The sequence below is a fragment of the Benincasa hispida genome, chromosome 9 (genome assembly GCF_027475165.1).
Source record: "Benincasa hispida cultivar pf3 chromosome 9, pf3_genome.v1.1, whole genome shotgun sequence".
Taxonomy (NCBI): domain Eukaryota; kingdom Viridiplantae; phylum Streptophyta; class Magnoliopsida; order Cucurbitales; family Cucurbitaceae; genus Benincasa; species Benincasa hispida.
In genome coordinates this window covers 80,860,126-80,874,123 of record NC_143486.1, presented here as the reverse complement: position 1 = coordinate 80,874,123, position 13,998 = coordinate 80,860,126, and the positions used below count along the sequence as shown (strand labels likewise).

The 13,998-nt window shown below is 35.9% G+C and overlaps 1 long non-coding RNA gene across 1 annotated transcript; it reads left to right on the top strand.

Annotated features, from left to right (window-relative positions):
• Positions 1-9,786: 9,786 nt before the first annotated feature.
• Positions 9,787-13,574, top strand: LOC150034099 (uncharacterized). Its single transcript, XR_016532309.1, has 2 exons — positions 9,787-12,122; positions 12,220-13,574. It is a non-coding gene; the product is annotated as an uncharacterized LOC150034099 (long non-coding RNA).
• Positions 13,575-13,998: the final 424 nt, after the last annotated feature.

Genomic DNA, 13,998 nt, shown 5'->3' with positions numbered 1-13,998 from the left:
CACACAGAAAGATTCGATCCGCCTCGCCTCGCACGCCATCGATAGATCTGGCTCCGATCAGGTACGTCTGAAGCTCTCCCAATTCACGCGCCTTCGACTCGCAACCCCTCGACGGACAGACTGGGCTTGCACCTCGATAGACAGACTTGCAGCCCTCTCGATTTGGGCCGATTGGCTTCGCGCCGACGTGCCCTAAGGTTTTCGCTTTAGATCCAGCGAACCCATCCATTTGACAAGGAGATCTGGACCATTCCATTTCTACCCTATGCGCGTTCGACCAATGACAGATTAACGGCCACCTCGAGCAGCACAGCCGGTCGGGATCCTCATATATACCGGTGATCTCTTAGTCGACGACGACCTTCCCACCGGCGACATCTGTCCAGTCCACAGTGGCAGCCCAGTTTCCAACCGCTTGTAGTTCGGTCCATTACTCAGACGATGTAAGACAACGGTTTGCCTCTCTGTACCAAAAGATTTAAGATTTGGATACAATGTTTGGCGCGAATCCTCAACCAGTTCAACCTGTTTGTTCAGAGAATCCGGTAAACTCGTTCTTTATTTTGCCCAATACAACTTACTTAACTGGTTCAATGGGAAATTCTGCAGGATTTCTAGTTGGAGAGGAACTAAATGGGGAGAATTATTTCTCCTGGTCCCAGTCGATTAAAATGGCCCTAGAAGAAAGGCACAAATTCGGGTATCTGATAGGAGAAATTTCGAAACCTATCCCAAGCGATCCTTAAGAAAGAATCTGGAAAGGGGAGGATTCTCTATTACGGTCTATTCTCATCAATAGTATGGAGCCCCAGATTGGCCAACCCTTACTGTATGCAGCAACTGCTAGAGATATCTGGGAGGTAGCCAGGGACCTGTACTCGAAGTGACAGAATGCATCCCGATTGTACACGTTACACAAACAGGTCCATGAGTGCAAACAAAGGACCATGGATGTTACTTCCTACTTTAATAAACTATCAGTGTTTTAGCAAGAGATGGATCTTTGTCGGGAGATTTTCTGGAACTGCGTATAGGATAGGGCGCAGTACTTGAAACTTGAAGAGGCAGATCGGGTTTATGTGTTTTTGGCTGAATTAAACCCAAAATTTGATAGTGTTCGGAGTCGTATATTGGGTCAACGGCCTACCTCGTCTCTCAGAGAAGTATGTTCAGAGGTTTAATTAGAAGAGGATCAATCACATGCTATAAACAATCCTGTGGCAGTTTCCATTGATGCATCAGCCTTTGTTTCAAAGGCGTCCAGTTCCGACAGTGATAAAAAGCCCACACCTGTCTGTGAGCATTGTAAGAAGTCGTGGCATACGAAGGACCAATGTTGGAAGCTGCACGGAAGGCCCCCAAACAGTAAAAGACGACAGTCACATGACAAATCAAACTCCAGGCGTGCTCTTGTAAGTGATTTAGCTACTGAGAATACACAACATCAGTCCTCGGCCGATAGTAAGACCAATTTAAGTGTTGTTGGGGTGAGTGCCATTGCTCAATCAGGTACATTTCCATCTTGTGGCCTTGTTAGCATTAATGGCATGAAACCCTGGATTGTAGATTTAGGGGCCACAGATCATCTTACTAGTTCTTTAGAATTGTTTGTTTCATACTGTCCGAGTGTAGGAAATGAACGTATTAGAATTGCAGATGGGTCTTTTACCCCGGTTGCAGGGAAAGGAAATACCTCCCCGTTTGATGGTTTAGTATTACATGATACACTTCATGTGCCTAAAATCTCATATAATCTTTTATCGGTCAGTAAAATTACAAGAGATCTGAACTGTAAGGCTATTTCCTCACCAGATTCTGTTGTGTTTCAGGATCAGAAGTCGGGGATGATGATTGACATTGTTCGGCATGATAGGGGGCTTTACTTCCTTTCTAACGATGCTTTTTCTAGTGAGGATCATAGAACTAGTTTTATGTTTTTAAAGTTTTCTACTTCCAAAAATGACTTTATGTTATGGCATTATCGTTTAGGACATCTAAACTTTCAGTATATGAAATATTTATTTCCACATTTATTCTGCAATATTAATATAGCGTCTCTAAATTGTGATGTATGTATTTGTGCCAAACAAAGTCGTATTCCTTTTCATTCTCAATCTTATAAGTCGTCCAGTCCCTTCTCCCTCATTCATAGTGATGTCTGCGGACCATCACCGACTACCACCTCCACTGGTAAACATTGGTTCGTCACCTTCATAGACAGCCACACACGCCTCACTTGGGTGTTCTTACTTGCTAATAAGTCTGAGGTGTCTTCTATCTTTAAACAATTTGATACCATGGTTGAAACCCAGTTCCATGCCAAGATTGGGATTTTGAGGAGTGATAATGGATGAGAGTTCTTTAACACCTCTTTCCATGACTTTCTTTTGTCTAAGGGAATTGTCCACCAGAGCTCGTGTGCTTATACTCCCCAACAAAATGGAGTAGCCGAGCGTAAAAATCGCCATCTGGTGGAGGTTGCCTAGTCTTTAATGTTGTCCGCCACTCTTTCGTCCTACCTATGGGGGGATGCCATTCTTACAGCGGTTCACCTCATCAATCGTATGCCCTCTTGTGTTCTTGACTTTCATAATCCCATGGACCTTTTCAAAGAATCCTTTCCGACTACTCGCCAGATTTCTGATGTACCCCTCCGTATCTTCGGCTGTGTCGCGTTTGTCCACTTCCATGGCCCAAATCACACAAAATTCCACCCTCGTGCTCAAAAATGTGTTTTTGTTGGGTACCCTCTCCATCAACGTGGGTATAAATGCTATCATCCGTCTTCTCGAAAGTATTTTGTCTCCATGGACATTACTTTCATTGAAGACCAGCCCTTCTTCCCCATTAGTCATCTTCAGGGGGAGAGCTTAAGTGAAGAGCCTAACTGGTCCTCCTATGATATCCCCTTAGGGGAATCCACCCTGATTCCTTCTCCTAGTTCTGAAAAAGCCTGTCCTATCCTCCCTACCAACCAGATTCCTTGGATAACCTACTATAGGAAGAACCGTAGAAAGGAAGGGTTGCCACCTGTTGAACACCCGGCTCCAGTCCATGAATCAGACTTTGCATCTAGTTCAGGTACGTGTATTCCTGAAACTAATGATATTGATATATGTATGGAGACTGACAAGTGCAGGGAAGATAAGGATGAAGGAGGTGGCAATACTGAATATGTGACATATGAGGAAACAGCTAAGAGTGATAGTAGTAAAGGGAAAAGTCCTATTGGTGACAAGAAAGTGGAAGATATTACTGAAATCCTTGATATACAGGCGACCGGTCATGCTGAGAAACCAAGAGAGTTGGAAAATCATGATGCCTCTCTCGATCTTCCAATAGCACTAAGGAAAGGTACTCGTTCATCTGCAAAGTATTCTATTCACAGCTACATGACATATAGCAATATGTCTCTCGAATTCAAAGCTTTCACTACCAGTTTGGACATTATCATGATCCCAAGCAATATTCGTGAAGCAATGGAGAACTCTGAATGGAAAATGGCTATTATGGAATAAATGAGGGCACTTGAGAAAAATGGTACATGGGAACAAGTGCCTTTACCTAAAGGGAACAAGACGGTTGGATGCAAATGGGTGTTCACCATAAAATACAAATCAGATGGGACGATTGATCGATATAAGGCCAAACTGGTTACTAAAGGTTTCACCCAAACTTACGGAGTCGATTACTCTAAAACAGTCTCTCCCGTAGCCAAACTCAACACTATTTGGATTTTGTTGTCGATTTTTGTAAACAAAGATTGGCCACTGCATTAGTTGGATGTTAAAAATGCATTCCTGAATGGAGAACTTGAAGAGGAAGTCTATATAAGCCCTCCTCCTGGATTTGAGAGTCAGTTCAAGCACAGAGTTTGCAGACTGAGAAAATCTTTATATGGACTGAAACAGTCCCCAAGGACTTGGTTTGATAGGTTCACCACATTTGTTAAAGCACAAGGATACAACCAAGAGCACTCAGATCATACACTATTTACGAAATGGTCCAACTCTAGGAAGATTGTTGTCCTCATAGTATATATTGATGATATTGTTCTGTTTGGCGATGATGAGAGTGAAATTACAAGGCTTAAAATGAGAATGGTCAGAGAATTTGAGATTAAAGACCTTGGTAAGCTGAGATACTTTCTGGGAATGGAGGTGGTCCGATCAAGAGAAGGTATTTCAGTATCGCAAAGGAAATATACACTGGACTTGCTCAAAGAAACAGGCATGACTGAGTGTAAACTTGCTGACACACCCGTGGAGTATAATGCAAAACTTGGTGTTATAAACAACGAAGTTCCTATTAGCAAGGAAAGGTACCAAAGATTAGTTGGGAAGTTGATCTATCTGTCTCATACAAGACCAGATATTTCATATGTAGTAAGCGTGGTAAGCCAGTTTATGCAAGCTCCCTATGAGGAACATATGAATGTGGTTGAGCGTATTCTTCGGTACTTGAAGGGGACCCCTGGTAAGGGTCTGATGTTCAGGAAGTCTGGAAAAAGAACTATTGAAGCATATACAGATCCTAATTGGGCAGGCTCTGTCGTTGATAGAAAGTCGACCTCTGGATATTGCACCTTTGTCTGGGGTAACCTTGTCACCTGGCGAAGTAAGAAACGGGGAGTGGTGGCTAAGAGTAGTATTGAAGTTGAGTACAGGGCAATGAGCTTAGGGATATGTGAAGAAATCTGGTTAAATAAGGTGTTGACTGATCTTTACTAAGACAGGGAGCTTCCAATGAAGTTATTTTGTGATAATAAAGTAGCAATAAGCATCGCAAACAACCCAGTCCAGCATGACAGAACCAAACATGTAGAGATCGATAGACACTTCATTAAAGAAAGATTGGATAATGGGAGCATTTGCATCCCCTATATTCCTCCAAATCAACAAGTGGCAGATGTTCTCACCAAGGGGTTACTGAGACCTAATTTTGACTATTGTCTTAGTAAGTTGAGTCTTATTGATATTTATGCACCAACTTGAGGGGGAGTGTTGAAAATAGGGTTTTACCCTAAGGGTATTATTGTAATTATCTCTCACCCTAGAGCTCTCTACTGTCTATTTATTCACCATGTTCCCTTGTATTCAGTGTATCAATTAAAAAGAATAAGAAAAAAATCTGTATCGTGGTTTTTCTCCCTGTTCTAGGGTTTCCAAATAAACTGTGTGTTGGTCTCTCTCCTTTCTTATTTTCATCAGTATTAATGAATGCATCCAGTCGATGGTCAAAAGTGTGCTTATTATCAAGTCGAAATCTTGCATTTTCAAGATTACTTGCTCAAAATTAAGTTAAGAGCACAATTTTCGGATTATACAATTACAAACATTCGTCTTGATAATATTGGTGAATTTACATCCTAAGCTTTTGATAATTATTGTATGTCAATTGGTATAAGTGTTGAACATCCTATAGCTCATGTTCATACAAAAATGGTTTAGCATAATCATTTATAAAACATTTACAATTAATTGCAAGACAATTACTTATGAGAGCTAAGCTTCCTTCATCTATATGGGAACATGCTATTTGCATGCAGCGTCACTTGTACACATTAGGCCAGTAGCTTATCATAAGTACTTGTCATTACAATTAGCTTATGGTCCAATGCACTAAAATGGGTCCTTAAAGGAGGTTAGGAATATATGTTGGATATGATTCCCATCAATTATTAAATATCTTGAACCCCCTGATGGGTGATATATTTACTACATGATTTACTAATTGTCATTTTAATGAGACAAATTTCCAACATTAGAGGGGGGGGGGGGGGGGGGGAGGGGGGGGAGAATTAAGAAATTGGAATAAGAAATTACATGGAATGCATCGTTTTTGTCTCATTTAGATCCCGTACAAATCATTGTGAACTTAAAGTTCAGAAAATTATTCATTTGCAAAATATAGCAAATCAATTACCAAATGCATTTATAGATGCAAAGAAAGTAACTAAGTCAAATATACTAGCTGTAAATGTTCCATAAAAAATTGATATTGCAACACAAGTTGTCAATAATGAGCCTGGAACATGTCAGAAGTTTGGTAGACCAATGGACTCCAAAGATAAAAATACTCACAAACGAAAAATAATTAATAGTGAAAAAGACTTGGTTGAGGATGTAAATACCAATGAAGAAATCCTCGACATGACTAGTGAGGAATGTGAAATAAAGATAATAATGAGATTTCAATAAACTATGTCATGACAGGAAAAAGATAGAATCGAACTAATTTAATTATCGACAACATTTTTGCGTATAATGTTGCTCTTGATATTATATCTAAAAATGAGAATCTTGAACCAAAATCTGTTGAAGAATGTTGACATAGAAAAGATTGGCTTCAGTGGAAAGAAGCAATCAAGACAGAATTAAACTCACTTTCAAAACGTTAGATTTTTGGACCAATAGTCCGAACACCAAAAAGTGTTAACCCTATGGGATACAAATGAGTATTTGTGAGGAAAATAAGTGAAAATAATGAGGTCACAAGATATAAAGAAAGACTAGTTGCACAAGATTTTTCACAAAGACCTTGTATTGATTTTGAGGAGATGTATTCTCCGGTGGTGGATACAATTACATTAAGATACTTAATTGGCTTGATTGTGTATGAAAGTCTGGATATGCATCTTACGGATGCAGTTACAGCATACTTATATGGATCTCTTGATAATGATATTTATATGAGAATCCCAGAAGAATTTAAGGTAACTGAAATATATATATCAAATTTATGGGAATGATATTCAATAAAGTTACAAAAATCACTATATAGATTGAAACAATCAGGAACGATGTGGTACAATCGTCTGAGTAGATATTTATTGAAAGAATGATATCAAAATAATCCAATATGTCTGTGTGCCTTTATAAAGAATTCACAATCAGGATTTGTTATCATAACTGTATATGTTGATGACTTGAATATAATTGGAACTTCTGAAGAGCTTTCAAATGCAATAGAATATCTTAAGAAATAATTTGAGATGAAAGATCTCAGAAAATCAAAGTTTTGCTTTGGTTTGCAAATTGAGCATTTAACAGATGAAAATATGTATTCATTAGTCAACTTATACAGGAAAAATGTTGAAAAGATTTTATATGGACAAAGCACATCCATTAAATATTCCAATGGAAGTTCGTTCGTTGGATATAAAGAAAGATATATTTTGATCTTAAGAAGATAATGAAAATTTCTTGGTCCTGAAGTACCATATCTTAGTGTAATTGGTGCACTGATGTATCTTGCTAATAATATAAGATCAAATATTGCATTTTCAGTAAATTTATTAGCAAGATATAGTTATTCTCCAACAAAAAGACATTGGAATGGAATCAAGCGTATACTTCTGACATTGGAATGGAATCAAGCATATACTTTTTTATCTCCGAGGAACGATTGATATGAGTTTGTTTTATTCAAATAAATCAAATTTTGATCTAGTTGTTTATGCAGATTCTGGATATTTATCTGATCTACACAAAGCTAGATCCACATATGGAGGACTATATCATGCCAATCGGTGAAACATACCATAACGCCACTTCCTTAAATCGTGCTAAAATTCTTGCAATTCACGAGGCTAGTCGAGAATGTGTATGGTTAAGGTCAATGACTCAGCACATTCGTGAAACATGTAGCTTGTACTCTAATAAAATTCTCTCAACAATATTATACGAAGACAACACAGCTTGTATAGCCCAAATCAAAGGAGGATATATTAAAGAAGAGAACAGAGCATATTTCACCGAAGCTTTTCTACACTTATGATCTTGAAGAAAATGGCGACATCACTATACAAAAAATTTGTTGGAAGGATAACTTGGCAGACTTATTTACAAAGGCATTGACAACTGCAACTTTTGAAAAATTGGTGCACAACATTGAAATGCGGCGACTTAGAGATCTTAAGTGATATTTTCGTGAGGGGGAGTAAATATATTGTATTTTTTTAGGAGTATGTATTATATGAAATATGTACTTTTTTCCTTCACTAGAGTTTTTTCCCATTGGGTTTTTCTAGCAAGGTTTTAACAAAGCCTATTTCATATATATAATGGACACCTAAGGGGGAGTAGTATAAATATTATAGAAAATAGATGGTCATTGGATGCTCATGCTTAGTGTCCATTGACCATGTGTCATGCCCCCATTTTCCAAAATATTAACCATGTGTCTTGTAAATACTAATTCTTAGTGTCCATGTAATCCACATTCTACTTGCCAAATTGCCTATAAATAGTGGCCTTTGGTGAGTTTTGAAAGACACACGTTGGACAAATTCCATACAAATAGAAGAAAATGGAGAATTTTGATAATTTTCTCATTTCTTATTTTGTTAATTTAATTTAATTTATTTATTTATATATTATGTTTTATTTATTTTAATATTATATTTTATCATCATTTGTGTACCCATTATGCTCCTCAAATTTACAACACTTATTACATAGTTTTAGAAAAACATTTGTATATGTTATGTTATTGATTTTCATGAGAGTTTTTATTACACAATTAAATACTATTCTGACTTTAAATTTAATTTAATACATTGACGTTTTCAAATGCATTGCACGTGTACACTACTAATCTATAGTATATATAAAAGAGGCAAAATGAGGAAAATTTTTACCTTCCCATTTTACCCCTCATTTTTAACAAAAGAACTATTATACCTAATATATTGTGATTGCTTATTATTTTCAACTATTAACATATTCCTTAAATTTAGTGGTTACTGGCAAAATACACATATTCGTAACTGCTTCGCCTCTTTTAAATCAAGGAAAAAATTCAATTTTCAGGATGTATCCACAATATTAACGACGAAAACCTCAAGTAAAGAATGCTTATCAAGTTTAAGCTTTTACCATGTGATCAATATTCATGTAAGTGATTATCAAACTCATATATTGAAGTATGAAATTGCACCATATTTCTCAGTTTTAGAAGCAATGTTTACTACTTTTATTTTTTTCAATTTTGATAACGATATTTGTCGTTTTATTTTGACAGCAATATTTGATTTTTATTTTTTTTTCAAAATTAACCAAGATCGATGAGTTTTTCATGTGAAAAAATGTCACAAAAAAGAGCATGCCCATGACAAAGGTAGATTGTTCTTATTCCATTCACACCAATATGAGGGTTTTTTTTTTCAATTTATTGATAGCAATATTTATCATTTTATTTTGACTTTTTTTTTTTTGAAAAATTATTCAAGGTTGGTGATTTTTTTTTCTTTCACATAAAAAGTCACCAAAAAGAGCAGAATAAAAATAAGTTATTCTTATTCCATTTACATCAAGATGAGGGTTTTTTTGTTTCCAATTTTGACATCAATATTTATCATTTTATTTTGACAACAATGTTTGATTTTCTTTGTCATTTTATTTTGGCAGCAACGTTTACTTTTTAAAAAATTAACCAAGATTCGTGATTTTTTCATGTGAAAAAATGTCTCCATAAAGAAGATGCTCATGAACATATGTAAGTTATTCTTATTCTATTTACATCAAGATAAAGTTTTTTTTTTTTCCAATTTTGATAGCAACATTTGTCATTTTATTTTGGCAGTAATTTTTTTTTTTGAAAAATTAACAAAGATCGGTGATTTTTTCCATGAGAAATATCGTCTCCAAAACGAGCATGCTTATGAACAAAGGTAAGTTAATCTTCTTTAATTTATAACAAGACGTGGTTTTTTTTTCCAATTTTGATAGCATTATTTGTCATTTTATTTTGGCAGCATGATTTTTTTTTTAAATTAACTAAGATCAGTGAATTTTTTCCACATAAAACATTTTCGAAAGGAGCATGCTTAAGAAGAATGATAAGTTTTTCTTATTTCATTTACGTCAAGATGTGGATTTTTTTTCTCAATTTTGATAGTAATATTTGTCATTTTATTTTGATAGCAACGTTTGATTTAAAAAAAAAAAAAAAAAAAAAAAAAAAAATCAACCAAGATCAGTGAGTTTTTTTAAATTGCTTCAAAACTTCTCACACAGATTTGGACTTATGCACAAATAAGAAATTAAGGACTCCAAATCCAAATTGGAGCAACATTATTATTCAAACCAAATGTATCCAAACTCTTAGAATATGAAAATTGAAAGCAACACAAAATGAAAGGTCGGATTATAGTTTTGAAGGAGGGTAGGTAAACAAAGGGCAATGTTAATACAATTTTAAAATTTCAAGGGTAAAATCCACACATAAAATTTCTTCTAATCATGCTTTTATATAGTTATATAGAGACTTGAATTTGTAGATTCCACCTTTGACAGGGTGGTGCTCTGACCAATTGAACTATAATCCCAAGGAAATAACACTACAACAAATATCACATTTAATAACTTTTTATAAAGAGCCATTTGATAAAATAGCTACGAAAAGTGGAAGAAAAGTGAGAATAAAAAATGAAAAAAAAGTGTGTTTGAAATTTGTACAGAAAATGCGTTTGAAATCCCTTTTTTCCTCTCAATCGACTTCAACTTTTTGCCCTCATTCGAAATCCTATTCCACTTCGACTTCTCCTCGTGCAGACTCTCTCCTCGATCAACTTAGACTTATCCTCGATCGACTTCGAGTTCTCCTCGCTCAGACTCTTCTCGATTGACTTCGAGTTCTCCTCACTCAGACTCTCCTCGATCGACTTTGATCGAGTTCTCCTTGCTCAGACTCTCCTCGATCGACATTGCGTTCTCCTCACTCAGACTCTCCTCGATCGACTTCCATCGAGTTCTCCTCGCTTAGACTCTCCTCGATTGAGTTCTCTTCGCTCAGACTCTTCTCGATCGATTTCCATCAAGTTCTCCTTGCTCAGACTCTCCTCGATCGACATTGAGTTCTCCTCGCTCAAACTCTCCTCGATCGACTTCGATCGAGTTCTCCTCACTCAGACTCTCCTCGATCGACTTCTCGACTTTTTGCACTTGACTTTGACTTCTCCTTGCAGACTCTCCTTGATATCGAAATCTCCATCTTATTCAACTTCTCTTCAATTTATCCTTCTTTGGAGCTCTCCAAACAAAAGAATGTGAGCTCTCATTTCTTATCGGCATTACCAAAGGTGGATTTCAATTACTTCTTCCTTTTTGGGGGATTTTGTGTTCTTTCTTTTTCATTTGAATGTTGTGAGATAGTTCTTGAGGATTCTATATATGGGTGTTTAATTGGATTTGGATAATTTTTTTAAAAATTATTCTTCTTAAGTTGCAAGGCTTTTAGATTAGGACTTTTTGCAAGGCTTTTAGATTAGGGCTTTAAAATTATTTTTGTTAAGTTGTTGTCTTAATTTTGATATGATATACTAGCATACAATGGAAGCAAACAGAATCAATAAGCACTCTAATTACATTTAATTTGAGTTCTAAAAGCATGCTTAAACAGAAATTTAAGAAAAGAGTTTCTTAACAACATACTGGTGACGAAAATTAGAGGGATGCAATTATGCGATGCTTAATGCTGAACGACGCAAACTCATTTTCTTATGAATTCCTAACATAATTGTTGCATATTCTGCTTAACAACCCTCATAATTCTAAATAAAAGGCCTAAGATGACGTGCATTTCTGCATGTCATCACATCCCAAACTTAGAATCATGCTTGTCCTCAAGCATGCGTTATACACAAGAAATTCTAACTCACCATCAGGCCTTCCTTTGCAATGACCAGCCTCTCAGAATATAATTTACTCATACCTCTTGTAACACCCCATACATTTTTTTAGTAATAATGTAATTTCAGTAACTTTATTATTTGGAATTTCAGTAATTGCTATTAGTTGGAGGGCATTTTTGGAATTTTGGACTTCAAGTGTAAGTGCGGGAATTTAATTGTTGGCATGAAATTATTCAAATTGGAAATTAATGGCAGGAATTAATTTTCTTTTAAAACGGAAAGGAATTAAATGTAATTATATTTATTTTTTTTGTTTTATTATTATTATTATTATTGTTTTTTTAATAAAAAGTCAAACCCCACCCCCTTTCCTTCCTCTCGCACCCGCTGGCACCCCCTCCCCCCTTCAATTTCTTCTTCCTACAGCCGAGACCCTCGCCGCCACCCAAAGCCATTGCATTAGTTTCTTCTTCATGAATCGATTTGGGTAAGATTTCTGCTGTTTGGGTTGTTTTTGGTTGATTCTTGAATACTCATTTTCTTTTGGCATCAATTGGTTGATACCCATTGTGTTTCAACTTTAGATTCAAGTTTATGAAGGTATTGAGGTGTTGTTCAGTGAAGTTGGAGTTTGTTTTAGCGAGTTTTGGTAAGTTTTATGCTTTGATGATCCTCTTGTGGATTAATTTTGATTGTTGAGAAATTTTGGTAAAGTCATTTGGAAGTGATTTTTTTGACGAAGCTACATATGGATAATTTATTTGAGACATTGGTAGTGAAGTATGTATTTGATTCAAGCTTTAATCATGTAAACCTAATTTCAAATTATGATTAGAGAGTTGATTCAAGAATTTCATTCAAGATGAAGAAGAGTTTGGTTTGTTAATTATTTGGGCTTAAAATTAGAGGTTTGGAAGGTGAATTCGAATTGGACCACACCTTAGGTAAGATTATTTGGAAATATTTTATAATATTTGGGTGTTTGGATTTTGGCCTTAACTATTAATTTTAAAGCTTTATGTTTTGGCTTGATTAAGGATTCAAGAATTTCACAAAGATTCAATTGCTTTTTGGTTTGACCTAATATCAAGGTAAGTAATCTTACTACTGAAACTGCCCACGGGCCAGGCATTAGATGTATGCTAGCATGTTAAATGAAGGTTATGGCAGAATGACAGCATGAAAGATTAATAGTATAATATGATTAAAATATGTTCTGTTACAAGATCCAAACTATTTATTTATGCACATAGACACTTGAATGCTAGTATGAGATGGTATGTGCTTCCATACAGTTGTATTTGATCTCATGATGTTGAGGTATACATGTATGTTGTAGAACCATGAAGTTGAGGTATATGTTTATGTTGTAGAGCCATGATGTTGAGGTTTATATGTATGTCATAGATTCGTACAGTGATGATTATGATGTTGAGACTGTGCAAATGTCCTTACTGATTAGTTAGATGCCCATTAGATTTTGTGTTTTCTTCGAGATTCACCAGTTTGTGTTTCCTTCGGGATTCACCAGTTTGTGTCTCTTTCGGTATTAATCAGAGGTAGTGGGCATATTTAACTACAGTAGGATAGGACTCAGCCTCCTTCTTGTTTCATGTGTATATGTGTCCCATGAGGACTAGAGCAGTGTATATGTTTCACCAGAGGTGGGTATCTAGAAGACATAGATGCCTAGCCTGACTCCAATAGTGGGGTTACTTACTGAGCATTTATACTCATTCTTTCTCGTGTTGTTGTTTCAGGTAAGGGTAGAGATGCACTGGTGATGGACAAGTGGAATTCGTGATCGAGCCACTAAGACTAGTTTTTACGCTTCCGCATCATGAGATTTAGAGTTCTTTCATGTTTCTTTTAATTTTTAGTTTTGATGTTTAAAACTTACTTTTAAGGATCGTTTTTCAGACTTATTTATTATCCTTTATGATTTATGGGTACCCTACTATTGATTTAGTATTTGAATTTAATGAAAGTCTTTTGAACTCACCTTATTTAATTAGCATTTATTTCGCCATAACCGAGTGTCGTTTTGAGTTCCATGCATGCATGTATTTAGTAACGGCCTAACTTAAGTCCTAGGGGGTCAAGTCGTTACAGTTGGTATCAAAGCCCATGTTTTGGGTTCTGTAGACTGACTTACTATGTAAGTCTAGATTGTCCCTATGGCCCATAAATGGATTCCTCGTCATCGCCAGGTACGTCTTATCAATTACAAGTTTTATGATAGTTGTACATTAAACTATTTGTTTTGCTTAAATGCACAAATTATGTTCTAATGCTAGGTCAGTGAGTCGTTAGAAGTTATTATAAGAGGATTATCAGCTACGACCTTACAAAAGGAGAAAAGT